Genomic DNA, 14,385 nt, shown 5'->3' on the forward strand with positions numbered 1-14,385 from the left:
TAACGTAGAGCGATTTCAGCTTTCATCACTGAGGTGTTGAGTTTAACTAAATGTGTCGGGGCTCGTCCGGGATTTGAACCCGGGACCTCTCGCATTTTAAGCCACAGAAATTCCCTAAGCGAGAATCATACCCCTAGATCAACGAGCCGCCGATGTTATGCTTCAAGTTGCAATGCGATTCCCTGCGCTGGTGCAAACCCAGCTCGCAGAAGTCCTGTTCATTCAGTTAAAATATGTTTATCTTTTCCTCAATCCGTTTCTTTTTGGCGAGCATTTTAATTGAATCTGATCACAATTCTCCCCATAAAAAGAGGTACAGCCGCATCAGTGGCCGCGTGGCCTAATGGATAAGGCGTCTGACTTCGGTTGCGAGGTGTTTCAGTTATCAGACGATTGCAGGTTCGAGTCCTGCCGCGGTCGTTCAATTAACTCGGCGACACTTTTTCTGTTCTGAATCTGGCTTCAAACCGACCATTTTTGACAGTCCCTCAACTGAAGCAGCGGAAGGCCTTTTGCTTCCATTATGCTGATTGTACATTTTCAACATTGTAGATCTGTGTGCATGGGCAGGATAAGAGGTGAAGTGGACTTTCTTTCAGGGTATTTCTGCTTAGATGCAAAAACCAGGAAATGGAATGGCTGAGAGCAGTGCATGGTTGAGACGAGGTGGCCGAGAGGTTGAGGCGATGGACTATTAATCGAGAATGCGGATCCCATCCTCGTCGTTATTACGTTTGATACTGGTCCCCTTTCCGAGCTTTTAACTGAAAATTGCCTAAAATAAACTTTCAAATGCAATTTCGTCAGAATCGCCCTGGTGTTCCTGGTCTGTGCCCCATGCATTACTCATATCTTGTTAAAATTAAAAGAGACCACTGCAATTCTTCAACATCTTGAATGAATGTGGAGCAGTGATCGTGATTCGGAGATTGTCGAACTCCTCCTTTCTTCTGCTGAGATTGTCACCGAATGAAAGATTAGCGGGACCAGAGGCAAATGTTTAGGGAGCAGAAACATAAATTTCTCCTTTAGGAGGCAATGTAATTTCAAAAATATTTATCAACCTTAATGAAGAGATTTTCTGTTTTAGTGTCTTTGGTTGAGAGCTAAATAATGGGCGAGAAATCCTCGTTCTTTTCGGCATATTCTCATGGGATCGGAGGGCCCGGTTTAACTTCTTACCAGCAAGTCGGGGGCACCAACAGTGCAGCACTACCTCAGTACTGCACTGGAGTGTCAGCCTGGATTATGTGCTCAAGTCTCTGGAGTGCTGCTTGACTTTGCTGCCGCTGAGCCACGGCTGACACCTGCACTCAGTTCATTTGGCTGGAGAGAAATGACGGAGGTAAATGGAAAAATTATAATGGAGTAAACCTTCAATTTGTCGTCCAGCAGAAGAGCGGGCATTGTAATCGGCCGCCTATTATAGAAACAGTCCGATTTATGTTGCCATCGATTTCATAAGCATTGAAAATCAGGCCTGTCTTTAATGGAATGGGTCGTGGTCAGTTGTTAATCACTCTGGGTCTGTTTACACCGGGAGTGCTCACAGTCCCGGATCATTCTGTGTCTGTTTAAAATGGCAGAGCTCACAGTCCCGGATCATTCCGTTTTTTTTAACGTAGAGCGATTTCAGCTTTCATCACTGAGGTGTTGAGTTTAACTAAATGTGTCGGGGCTCGTCCGGGATCTCTCGCATTTTAAGCCACAGAAATTCCCGAAGCGAGAATCATACCCCTAGACCAACGAGCCGCCGATGTTATGTTTCAAGTTGCATTGCGATTCCCTGCGCTGGTGCAAACCCAGCTCGCAGAAGTCCTGTTCATTCAGTTAAAATATGTTTATCTTTTCCTCAATCCGTTTCTTTTTGGCGAGCATTTTAATTGAATCTGATCACAATTCTCCCCATAAAAAGAGGTACAGCCGCATCAGTGGCCGCGTGGCCTAATGGATAAGGCGTTCTGACTTCGGTTGCGAGGTATTTCAGTTATCAGACGATTGCAGGTTCGAGTTCTGCCGCGGTCGTTCAATTAACTCAGCGACACTTTTTCTGTTCTGAATCTGGCTTCAAACCGACCATTTTTGACAGTACCTCAACTGAAGCAGCGGAAGGCCTTTTGCTTACATTATGCTGATTGTACATTTTCAACATTGTAGATCTGTGTGCATGGGCAGGATAAGAGGTGAAGTGGACTTTCTTTCAGGGTATTTCTGCTTAAATGCAAAAACCAGGAAATGGAATGGCTGAGAGCAGTGCATGGTTGAGACGAGGTGGCCGATAGGTTGAGGCGATGGACTGTTAATCGAGAATGCGGATCCCATCCTCGTCGTTATTACGTTTGATACTGGTCCCCTTTCCGAGCTTTTAACTGAAAATTGCCTAAAATAAACTTTCAAATGCAATTTTGTCAGAATCGCCCTGGTGCTCCTGGTCTGTGCCCCATGCATTACTCATATCTTGTTAAAATTAAAAGAGACCACTGCAATTCTTCAACATCTTGAATGAATGTGTAGCAGTGATCGTGATTCGGAGATTGTCGAACTCCTCCTTTCTTCTGCTGAGATTGTCACCGAATGAAAGATTAGCGGGACCAGAGGCAAATGTTTAGGGAGCAGAAACATAAATTTCTCCTTTAGGAGGCAATGTAATTTCAAAAATATTTATCAACCTTAATGAAGAGATTTTCTGTTTTAGTGTCTTTGGTTGAGAGCTAAATAATGGGCGAGAAATCCTCGTTCTTTTCGGCATACTCTCATGGGATCGGAGGGCCCGGGTTAACGTCTTACCAGCAAGACGGGGGCACCAACAGTGCAGCACTACCTCAGTAATGCACTGGAGTGTCAGCCTGGATTATGTGCTCAAGTCTCTGGAGTGCTGCTTGACTTTGCTGCCGCTGAGCCACGGCTGACACCTACACTCAGTTCATTTGGCTGGAGAGAAATGACGGAGATAAATGGAAAAATTATAATGGAGTAAACCTTCAATTTGTCGTCCAGCAGAAGAGCGGGCATTGTAATCGGCCGCCTATTATAGAAACAGTCCGATTTATGTTGCCATCGATTTCATAAGCATTGAAAATCAGGCCTGTCTTTAATGGAATGGGTCGTGGTCAGTTGTTAATCACTCTGGGTCTGTTTACACCGGGAGTGCTCACAGTCCCGGATCATTCTGTGTCTGTTTAAAATGGCAGAGCTCACAGTCCCGGATCATTCCGGTTTTTTTTAACGTAGAGCGATTTCAGCTTTCATCACTGAGGTGTTGAGTTTAACTAAATGTGTCGGGGCTCGTCCGGGATTTGAACCCGGGACCTCTCGCATTTTAAGCCACAGAAATTCCCTAAGCGAGAATCATACCCCTAGATCAACGAGCCGCCGATGTTATGCTTCAAGTTGCAATGCGATTCCCTGCGCTGGTGCAAACCCAGCTCGCAGAAGTCCTGTTCATTCAGTTAAAATATGTTTATCTTTTCCTCAATCCGTTTCTTTTTGGCGAGCATTTTAATTGAATCTGATCACAATTCTCCCCATAAAAAGAGGTACAGCCGCATCAGTGGCCGCGTGGCCTAATGGATAAGGCGTCTGACTTCGGTTGCGAGGTGTTTCAGTTATCAGACGATTGCAGGTTCGAGTCCTGCCGCGGTCGTTCAATTAACTCGGCGACACTTTTTCTGTTCTGAATCTGGCTTCAAACCGACCATTTTTGACAGTCCCTCAACTGAAGCAGCGGAAGGCCTTTTGCTTCCATTATGCTGATTGTACATTTTCAACATTGTAGATCTGTGTGCATGGGCAGGATAAGAGGTGAAGTGGACTTTCTTTCAGGGTATTTCTGCTTAGATGCAAAAACCAGGAAATGGAATGGCTGAGAGCAGTGCATGGTTGAGACGAGGTGGCCGAGAGGTTGAGGCGATGGACTATTAATCGAGAATGCGGATCCCATCCTCGTCGTTATTACGTTTGATACTGGTCCCCTTTCCGAGCTTTTAACTGAAAATTGCCTAAAATAAACTTTCAAATGCAATTTCGTCAGAATCGCCCTGGTGTTCCTGGTCTGTGCCCCATGCATTACTCATATCTTGTTAAAATTAAAAGAGACCACTGCAATTCTTCAACATCTTGAATGAATGTGGAGCAGTGATCGTGATTCGGAGATTGTCGAACTCCTCCTTTCTTCTGCTGAGATTGTCACCGAATGAAAGATTAGCGGGACCAGAGGCAAATGTTTAGGGAGCAGAAACATAAATTTCTCCTTTAGGAGGCAATGTAATTTCAAAAATATTTATCAACCTTAATGAAGAGATTTTCTGTTTTAGTGTCTTTGGTTGAGAGCTAAATAATGGGCGAGAAATCCTCGTTCTTTTCGGCATATTCTCATGGGATCGGAGGGCCCGGTTTAACTTCTTACCAGCAAGTCGGGGGCACCAACAGTGCAGCACTACCTCAGTACTGCACTGGAGTGTCAGCCTGGATTATGTGCTCAAGTCTCTGGAGTGCTGCTTGACTTTGCTGCCGCTGAGCCACGGCTGACACCTGCACTCAGTTCATTTGGCTGGAGAGAAATGACGGAGGTAAATGGAAAAATTATAATGGAGTAAACCTTCAATTTGTCGTCCAGCAGAAGAGCGGGCATTGTAATCGGCCGCCTATTATAGAAACAGTCCGATTTATGTTGCCATCGATTTCATAAGCATTGAAAATCAGGCCTGTCTTTAATGGAATGGGTCGTGGTCAGTTGTTAATCACTCTGGGTCTGTTTACACCGGGAGTGCTCACAGTCCCGGATCATTCTGTGTCTGTTTAAAATGGCAGAGCTCACAGTCCCGGATCATTCCGTTTTTTTTAACGTAGAGCGATTTCAGCTTTCATCACTGAGGTGTTGAGTTTAACTAAATGTGTCGGGGCTCGTCCGGGATCTCTCGCATTTTAAGCCACAGAAATTCCCGAAGCGAGAATCATACCCCTAGACCAACGAGCCGCCGATGTTATGTTTCAAGTTGCATTGCGATTCCCTGCGCTGGTGCAAACCCAGCTCGCAGAAGTCCTGTTCATTCAGTTAAAATATGTTTATCTTTTCCTCAATCCGTTTCTTTTTGGCGAGCATTTTAATTGAATCTGATCACAATTCTCCCCATAAAAAGAGGTACAGCCGCATCAGTGGCCGCGTGGCCTAATGGATAAGGCGTTCTGACTTCGGTTGCGAGGTATTTCAGTTATCAGACGATTGCAGGTTCGAGTTCTGCCGCGGTCGTTCAATTAACTCAGCGACACTTTTTCTGTTCTGAATCTGGCTTCAAACCGACCATTTTTGACAGTACCTCAACTGAAGCAGCGGAAGGCCTTTTGCTTACATTATGCTGATTGTACATTTTCAACATTGTAGATCTGTGTGCATGGGCAGGATAAGAGGTGAAGTGGACTTTCTTTCAGGGTATTTCTGCTTAAATGCAAAAACCAGGAAATGGAATGGCTGAGAGCAGTGCATGGTTGAGACGAGGTGGCCGATAGGTTGAGGCGATGGACTGTTAATCGAGAATGCGGATCCCATCCTCGTCGTTATTACGTTTGATACTGGTCCCCTTTCCGAGCTTTTAACTGAAAATTGCCTAAAATAAACTTTCAAATGCAATTTTGTCAGAATCGCCCTGGTGCTCCTGGTCTGTGCCCCATGCATTACTCATATCTTGTTAAAATTAAAAGAGACCACTGCAATTCTTCAACATCTTGAATGAATGTGGAGCAGTGATCGTGATTCGGAGATTGTCGAACTCCTCCTTTCTTCTGCTGAGATTGTCACCGAATGAAAGATTAGCGGGACCAGAGGCAAATGTTTAGGGAGCAGAAACATAAATTTCTCCTTTAGGAGGCAATGTAATTTCAAAAATATTTATCAACCTTAATGAAGAGATTTTCTGTTTTAGTGTCTTTGGTTGAGAGCTAAATAATGGGCGAGAAATCCTCGTTCTTTTCGGCATACTCTCATGGGATCGGAGGGCCCGGTTTAACGTCTTACCAGCAAGACGGGGGCACCAACAGTGCAGCACTACCTCAGTACTGCACTGGAGTGTCAGCCTGGATTATGTGCTCAAGTCTCTGGAGTGCTGCTTGACTTTGCTGCCGCTGAGCCACGGCTGACATCTACACTCAGTTCATTTGGCTGGAGAGAAATGACGGAGATAAATGGAAAAATTATAATGGAGTAAACCTTCAATTTGTCGTCCAGCAGAAGAGCGGGCATTGTAATCGGCCGCCTATTATAGAAACAGTCCGATTTATGTTGCCATCGATTTCATAAGCATTGAAAATCAGGCCTGTCTTTAATGGAATGGGTCGTGGTCAGTTGTTAATCACTCTGGGTCTGTTTACACCGGGAGTGCTCACAGTCCCGGATCATTCTGTGTCTGTTTAAAATGGCAGAGCTCACAGTCCCGGATCATTCCGTTTTTTTTAACGTAGAGCGATTTCAGCTTTCATCGCTGAGGTGTTGAGTTTAACTAAATGTGTCGGGGCTCGTCCGGGATTTGAACCGGGACCTCTCGCATTTTAAGCCACAGAAATTCCCGAAGCGAGAATCATACCCCTAGACCAACGAGCCGCCGATGTTATGTTTCAAGTTGCATTGCGATTCCCTGCGCTGGTGCAAACCCAGCTCGCAGAAGTCCTGTTCATTCAGTTAAAATATGTTTATCTTTTCCTCAATCCGTTTCTTTTTGGCGAGCATTTTAACTGAATCTGATCACAATTCTCCCCATAAAAAGCGGTACAGCCGTATCAGTGGCCGCGTGGCCTAATGGATAAGGCGTCTGACTTCGGTTGTCGAGGTATTTCAGTTATCAGACGATTGCAGGTTCGAGTCCTGCCGCGTTCGTTCAATTAACTCGGCGGCACTTTTTCTGTTCTGAATCTGGCTTCAAACCGACCATTTTTGACAGTCCCTCAACTGAAGCAGCGGAAGGCCTTTTGCTTACATTATGCTGATTGTACATTTTCAACATTGTAGATCTGTGTGCATGGGCAGGATAACAGGTGAAGTGGACTTTCTTTCAGGGTATTTCTGCTTAGATGCAAAAACCAGGAAATGGAATGGCTGAGAGCAGTGCATGGTTGAGACGAGGTGGCCGAGAGGTTGAGGCGATGGACTGTTAATCGACAATGCGGATCCCATCCTCGTCGTTATTACGTTTGATACTGGTCCCCTTTCCGAGCTTTTAACTGAAAATTGCCTAAAATAAACTTTCAAATGCAATTTCGTCAGAATCGCCCTGGTGCTCCTGGTCTGTGCCCCATGCATTACTCATATCTTGTTAAAATTAAAAGAGACCACTGCAATTCTTCAACATCTTGAATGAATGTGGAGCAGTGATCGTGATTCGGAGATTGTCGAACTCCTCCTTTCTTCTGCTGAGATTGTCACCGAATGAAAGATTAGCGGGACCAGAGGCAAATGTTTAGGGAGCAGAAACATAAATTTCTCCTTTAGGAGGCAATGTAATTTCAAAAATATTTATCAACCTTAATGAAGAGATTTTCTGTTTTAATGTCTTTGGTTGAGAGCTAAATAATGGGCGAGAAATCCTCGTTCTTTTCGGCATACTCTCATGGGATCGGAGGGCCCGGTTTAACGTCTTACCAGCAAGACGGGGGCACCAACAGTGCAGCACTACCTCAGTACTGCACTGGAGTGTCAGCCTGGATTATGTGCTCAAGTCTCTGGAGTGCTGCTTGACTTTGCTGCCGCTGAGCCACGGCTGACACCTACACTCAGTTCATTTGGCTGGAGAGAAATGACGGAGATAAATGGAAAAATTATAATGGAGTAAACCTTCAATTTGTCGTCCAGCAGAAGAGCGGGCATTGTAATCGGCCGCCTATTATAGAAACAGTCCGATTTATGTTGCCATCGATTTCATAAGCATTGAAAATCAGGCCTGTCTTTAATGGAATGGCTCGTGGTCAGTTGTTAATCACTCTGGGTCTGTTTACACCGGGAGTGCTCACAGTCCCGGATCATTCTGTGTCTGTTTAAAATGGCAGAGCTCACAGTCCCGGATCATTCCGTTTTTTTTAACGTAGAGCGATTTCAGCTTTCATCACTGAGGTGTTGAGTTTAACTAAATGTGTCGGGGCTCGTCCGGGATTTGAACCGGGACCTCTCGCATTTTAAGCCATAGAAATTCCCGAAGCGAGAATCATACCCCTAGACCAACGAGCCGCCGATGTTATGTTTCAAGTTGCATTGCGATTCCCTGCGCTGGTGCAAACCCAGCTCGCAGAAGTCCTGTTCATTCAGTTAAAATATGTTTATCTTTTCCTCAATCCGTTTCTTTTTGGCGAGCATTTTAACTGAATCTGATCACAATTCTCCCCATAAAAAGCGGTACAGCCGTATCAGTGGCCGCGTGGCCTAATGGATAAGGCGTCTGACTTCGGTTGTCGAGGTATTTCAGTTATCAGACGATTGCAGGTTCGAGTCCTGCCGCGTTCGTTCAATTAACTCGGCGACACTTTTTCTGTTCTGAATCTGGCTTCAAACCGACCATTTTTGACAGTCCCTCAACTGAAGCAGCGGAAGGCCTTTTGCTTACATTATGCTGATTGTACATTTTCAACATTGTAGATCTGTGTGCATGGGCAGGATAACAGGTGAAGTGGACTTTCTTTCAGGGTATTTCTGCTTAGATGCAAAAACCAGGAAATGGAATGGCTGAGAGCAGTGCATGGTTGAGACGAGGTGGCCGAGAGGTTGAGGCGATGGACTGTTAATCGACAATGCGGATCCCATCCTCGTCGTTATTACGTTTGATACTGGTCCCCTTTCCGAGCTTTTAACTGAAAATTGCCTAAAATAAACTTTCAAATGCAATTTCGTCAGAATCGCCCTGGTGCTCCTGGTCTGTGCCCCATGCATTACTCATATCTTGTTAAAATTAAAAGAGACCACTGCAATTCTTCAACATCTTGAATGAATGTGGAGCAGTGATCGTGATTCGGAGATTGTCGAACTCCTCCTTTCTTCTGCTGAGATTGTCACCGAATGAAAGATTAGCGGGACCAGAGGCAAATGTTTAGGGAGCAGAAACATAAATTTCTCCTTTAGGAGGCAATGTAATTTCAAAAATATTTATCAACCTTAATGAAGAGATTTTCTGTTTTAATGTCTTTGGTTGAGAGCTAAATAATGGGCGAGAAATCCTCGTTCTTTTCGGCATACTCTCATGGGATCGGAGGGCCCGGTTTAACGTCTTACCAGCAAGACGGGGGCACCAACAGTGCAGCACTACCTCAGTACTGCACTGGAGTGTCAGCCTGGATTATGTGCTCAAGTCTCTGGAGTGCTGCTTGACTTTGCTGCCGCTGAGCCACGGCTGACACCTACACTCAGTTCATTTGGCTGGAGAGAAATGACGGAGATAAATGGAAAAATTATAATGGAGTAAACCTTCAATTTGTCGTCCAGCAGAAGAGCGGGCATTGTAATCGGCCGCCTATTATAGAAACAGTCCGATTTATGTTGCCATCGATTTCATAAGCATTGAAAATCAGGCCTGTCTTTAATGGAATGGCTCGTGGTCAGTTGTTAATCACTCTGGGTCTGTTTACACCGGGAGTGCTCACAGTCCCGGATCATTCTGTGTCTGTTTAAAATGGCAGAGCTCACAGTCCCGGATCATTCCGTTTTTTTTAACGTAGAGCGATTTCAGCTTTCATCACTGAGGTGTTGAGTTTAACTAAATGTGTCAGGGCTCGTCCGGGATTTGAACCCGGGACCTCTCGCATTTAAGCCACAGAAATTCCCGAAGCGAGAATCATACCCCTAGACCAACGAGCCGCCGAGGTTATGTTTCAAGTTGCATTGCGATTCCCTGCGCTGGTGCAAACCCAGCTGGCAGAAGTCCTGTTCATTCAGTGAAAATATGTTTATCTTTTCCTCAATCCGTTTCTTTTTGGCGAGCATTTTAATTGAACCTGATCACAATTCTCCCCATAAAAAGAGGTATAGCCGCATCAGTGGCCGCGTGGCCTAATGGATAAGGCGTCTGACTTCGATTGCGAGGTATTTCAATTATCAAGACGATTGCAGGTTCGAGTCCTGCCGCGGTCGTTCAATTAACTCGGCGACACTTTTTCTGTTCTGAATCTGGCTTCAAACCGACCATTTTTGACAGTCCCTCAACTGAAGCAGCGGAAGGCCTTTTGCTTACATTATGCTGATTGTACATTTTCAACATTGTAGATCTGTGTGCATGGGCACGATAAGAGGTGAAGTGGACTTTCTTTCAGGGTATTTCTGCTTAGATGCAAATACCAGGAAATGGAATGGCTGAGAGCAGTGCATGGTTGAGACGAGGTGGCCGAGAGGTTGAGGCGATGGACTGTTAATCGAGAATGCGGATCCCATCCTCGTCGTTATTACGTTTGATACTGGTCCCCTTTCCGAGCTTTTAACTGAAAATTGCCGAAAATAAACTTTCAAATGCAATTTCGTCAGAATCGCCCTGGTGCTCCTGGTCTGTGCCCCATGCATTACTCATATCTTGTTAAAATTAAAAGAGACCACTGCAATTCTTCAACATCTTGAATGAATGTGGAGCAGTGATCGTGATTCGGAGATTGTCGAACTCCTCCTTTCTTCTGCTGAGATTGTCACCGAATGAAAGATTAGCGGGACCAGAGGCAAATGTTTAGGGAGCAGAAACATAAATTTCTCCTTTAGGAGGCAATGTAATTTCAAAAATATTTATCAACCTTAATGAAGAGATTTTCTGTTTTAGTGTCTTTGGTTGAGAGCTAAATAATGGGCGAGAAATCCTCGTTCTTTTCGGCATACTCTCATGGGATCGGAGGGCCCGGTTTAACGTCATACCAGCAAGACGGGGGCACCAACAGTGCAGCACTACCTCAGTACTGCACTGGAGTGTCAGCCTGGATTATGTGCTGAAGTCTCTGGAGTGCTGTTTGACTTTGCTGCCGCTGAGCCACGGCTGACACCGACACTCAGTTCATTTGGCTGGAGAGAAATGACGGAGATAAATGGAAAAATTATAATGGAGTAAACCTTCAATTTGTCGTCCAGCAGAAGAGCGGGCATTGTAATCGGCCGCCTATTATAGAAACAGTCCGATTTATGTTGCCATCGATTTCATAAGCATTGAAAATCAGGCCTGTCTTTAATGGAATGGGTCGTGGTCAGTTGTTAATCACTCTGGGTCTGTTTACACCGGGAGTGCTCACAGTCCCGGATCATTCTGTGTCTGTTTAAAATGGCAGAGCTCACAGTCCTGGATCATTCCGTTTTTTTTTAACGTAGAGCGATTTCAGCTTTCATCACTGAGGTGTTGAGTTTAACTAAATGTGTCGGGGCTCGTCCGGGATTTGAACCCGGGACCTCTCGCATTTTAAGCCACAGAAATTCCCTAAGCGAGAGTCATACCCCTAGACCAACGAGCCGCCGATGTTATGTTGCAAGTTGCATTGCGATTCCCTGCGCTGGTGCAAACCCAGCTCGCAGAAGTCCTGTTCATTCAGTTAAAATATGTTTATCTTTTCCTCAATCCGTTTCTTTTTGGCGAGCATTTTAATTGAATCTGATCACAATTCTCCCCATAAAAAGAGGTACAGCCGCATCAGTGGCCGCGTGGCCTAATGGATAAGGCGTCTGACTTCGGTTGCGAGGTATTTCAGTTATCAGACGATTGCAGGTTCGAGTCCTGCCGCGTTCGTTCAATTAACTCGGCGACACTTTTTCTGTTCTGAATCTGGCTTCAAACCGACCATTTTTGACAGTCCCTCAACTGAAGCAGCGGAAGGCCTTTTGCTTACATTATGCTGATTGTACATTTTCAACATTGTAGATCTGTGTGCATGGGCAGGATAACAGGTGAAGTGGACTTTCTTTCAGGGTATTTCTGCTTAGATGCAAAAACCAGGAAATGGAATGGCTGAGAGCAGTGCATGGTTGAGACGAGGTGGCCGAGAGGTTGAGGCGATGGACTGTTAATCGACAATGCGGATCCCATCCTCGTCGTTATTACGTTTGATACTGGTCCCCTTTCCGAGCTTTTAACTGAAAATTGCCTAAAATAAACTTTCAAATGCAATTTCGTCAGAATCGCCCTGGTGCTCCTGGTCTGTGCCCCATGCATTACTCATATCTTGTTAAAATTAAAAGAGACCACTGCAATTCTTCAACATCTTGAATGAATGTGGAGCAGTGATCGTGATTCGGAGATTGTCGAACTCCTCCTTTCTTCTGCTGAGATTGTCACCGAATGAAAGATTAGCGGGACCAGAGGCAAATGTTTAGGGAGCAGAAACATAAATTTCTCCTTTAGGAGGCAATGTAATTTCAAAAATATTTATCAACCTTAATGAAGAGATTTTCTGTTTTAATGTCTTTGGTTGAGAGCTAAATAATGGGCGAGAAATCCTCGTTCTTTTCGGCATACTCTCATGGGATCGGAGGGCCCGGTTTAACGTCTTACCAGCAAGACGGGGGCACCAACAGTGCAGCACTACCTCAGTACTGCACTGGAGTGTCAGCCTGGATTATGTGCTCAAGTCTCTGGAGTGCTGCTTGACTTTGCTGCCGCTGAGCCACGGCTGACACCTACACTCAGTTCATTTGGCTGGAGAGAAATGACGGAGATAAATGGAAAAATTATAATGGAGTAAACCTTCAATTTGTCGTCCAGCAGAAGAGCGGGCATTGTAATCGGCCGCCTATTATAGAAACAGTCCGATTTATGTTGCCATCGATTTCATAAGCATTGAAAATCAGGCCTGTCTTTAATGGAATGGCTCGTGGTCAGTTGTTAATCACTCTGGGTCTGTTTACACCGGGAGTGCTCACAGTCCCGGATCATTCTGTGTCTGTTTAAAATGGCAGAGCTCACAGTCCCGGATCATTCCGTTTTTTTTAACGTAGAGCGATTTCAGCTTTCATCACTGAGGTGTTGAGTTTAACTAAATGTGTCAGGGCTCGTCCGGGATTTGAACCCGGGACCTCTCGCATTTAAGCCACAGAAATTCCCGAAGCGAGAATCATACCCCTAGACCAACGAGCCGCCGAGGTTATGTTTCAAGTTGCATTGCGATTCCCTGCGCTGGTGCAAACCCAGCTGGCAGAAGTCCTGTTCATTCAGTGAAAATATGTTTATCTTTTCCTCAATCCGTTTCTTTTTGGCGAGCATTTTAATTGAACCTGATCACAATTCTCCCCATAAAAAGAGGTATAGCCGCATCAGTGGCCGCGTGGCCTAATGGATAAGGCGTCTGACTTCGATTGCGAGGTATTTCAATTATCAAGACGATTGCAGGTTCGAGTCCTGCCGCGGTCGTTCAATTAACTCGGCGACACTTTTTCTGTTCTGAATCTGGCTTCAAACCGACCATTTTTGACAGTCCCTCAACTGAAGCAGCGGAAGGCCTTTTGCTTACATTATGCTGATTGTACATTTTCAACATTGTAGATCTGTGTGCATGGGCACGATAAGAGGTGAAGTGGACTTTCTTTCAGGGTATTTCTGCTTAGATGCAAATACCAGGAAATGGAATGGCTGAGAGCAGTGCATGGTTGAGACGAGGTGGCCGAGAGGTTGAGGCGATGGACTGTTAATCGAGAATGCGGATCCCATCCTCGTCGTTATTACGTTTGATACTGGTCCCCTTTCCGAGCTTTTAACTGAAAATTGCCGAAAATAAACTTTCAAATGCAATTTCGTCAGAATCGCCCTGGTGCTCCTGGTCTGTGCCCCATGCATTACTCATATCTTGTTAAAATTAAAAGAGACCACTGCAATTCTTCAACATCTTGAATGAATGTGGAGCAGTGATCGTGATTCGGAGATTGTCGAACTCCTCCTTTCTTCTGCTGAGATTGTCACCGAATGAAAGATTAGCGGGACCAGAGGCAAATGTTTAGGGAGCAGAAACATAAATTTCTCCTTTAGGAGGCAATGTAATTTCAAAAATATTTATCAACCTTAATGAAGAGATTTTCTGTTTTAGTGTCTTTGGTTGAGAGCTAAATAATGGGCGAGAAATCCTCGTTCTTTTCGGCATACTCTCATGGGATCGGAGGGCCCGGTTTAACGTCATACCAGCAAGACGGGGGCACCAACAGTGCAGCACTACCTCAGTACTGCACTGGAGTGTCAGCCTGGATTATGTGCTGAAGTCTCTGGAGTGCTGTTTGACTTTGCTGCCGCTGAGCCACGGCTGACACCGACACTCAGTTCATTTGGCTGGAGAGAAATGACGGAGATAAATGGAAAAATTATAATGGAGTAAACCTTCAATTTGTCGTCCAGCAGAAGAGCGGGCATTGTAATCGGCCGCCTATTATAGAAACAGTCCGATTTATGTTGCCATCGATTTCATAAGCATTGA

General features: G+C 45.1%; 7 non-coding genes across 7 annotated transcripts; 2 read left to right on the forward strand and 5 right to left on the reverse strand.

Annotated features, from left to right (window-relative positions):
* Positions 1–58: 58 nt before the first annotated feature.
* Positions 59–148, reverse strand: trnap-agg (transfer RNA proline (anticodon AGG)). Its single transcript is given in 2 exon segments — positions 59–94; positions 113–148. It is a non-coding gene; the product is annotated as a tRNA-Pro (tRNA).
* Positions 149–329: 181 nt separating this feature from the next.
* trnar-ucg (transfer RNA arginine (anticodon UCG)) lies at positions 330–420 on the forward strand. Its single transcript is given in 2 exon segments — positions 330–366; positions 385–420. It is a non-coding gene; the product is annotated as a tRNA-Arg (tRNA).
* A 2,861-nt stretch (positions 421–3,281) lies between these two features.
* Positions 3,282–3,371, reverse strand: trnap-agg (transfer RNA proline (anticodon AGG)). The gene is given in 2 exon segments: positions 3,282–3,317; positions 3,336–3,371. It is a non-coding gene; the product is annotated as a tRNA-Pro (tRNA).
* Positions 3,372–3,552: 181 nt separating this feature from the next.
* Positions 3,553–3,643, forward strand: trnar-ucg (transfer RNA arginine (anticodon UCG)). Its single transcript is given in 2 exon segments — positions 3,553–3,589; positions 3,608–3,643. It is a non-coding gene; the product is annotated as a tRNA-Arg (tRNA).
* A 6,094-nt stretch (positions 3,644–9,737) lies between these two features.
* trnap-cgg (transfer RNA proline (anticodon CGG)) lies at positions 9,738–9,826 on the reverse strand. The gene is given in 2 exon segments: positions 9,738–9,773; positions 9,791–9,826. It is a non-coding gene; the product is annotated as a tRNA-Pro (tRNA).
* Positions 9,827–11,355: 1,529 nt separating this feature from the next.
* On the reverse strand, positions 11,356–11,445 carry trnap-agg (transfer RNA proline (anticodon AGG)). Its single transcript is given in 2 exon segments — positions 11,356–11,391; positions 11,410–11,445. It is a non-coding gene; the product is annotated as a tRNA-Pro (tRNA).
* A 1,527-nt stretch (positions 11,446–12,972) lies between these two features.
* trnap-cgg (transfer RNA proline (anticodon CGG)) lies at positions 12,973–13,061 on the reverse strand. The gene is given in 2 exon segments: positions 12,973–13,008; positions 13,026–13,061. It is a non-coding gene; the product is annotated as a tRNA-Pro (tRNA).
* Between the last annotated feature and the right edge of the window lie 1,324 nt (positions 13,062–14,385).

The sequence above is a fragment of the Somniosus microcephalus genome, unplaced genomic scaffold (genome assembly GCF_052327205.1).
Source record: "Somniosus microcephalus isolate GS21.2 unplaced genomic scaffold, FLI_Smic_1.0 unresolved_chr1, whole genome shotgun sequence".
In the NCBI taxonomy this organism is placed as follows: domain Eukaryota; kingdom Metazoa; phylum Chordata; class Chondrichthyes; order Squaliformes; family Somniosidae; genus Somniosus; species Somniosus microcephalus.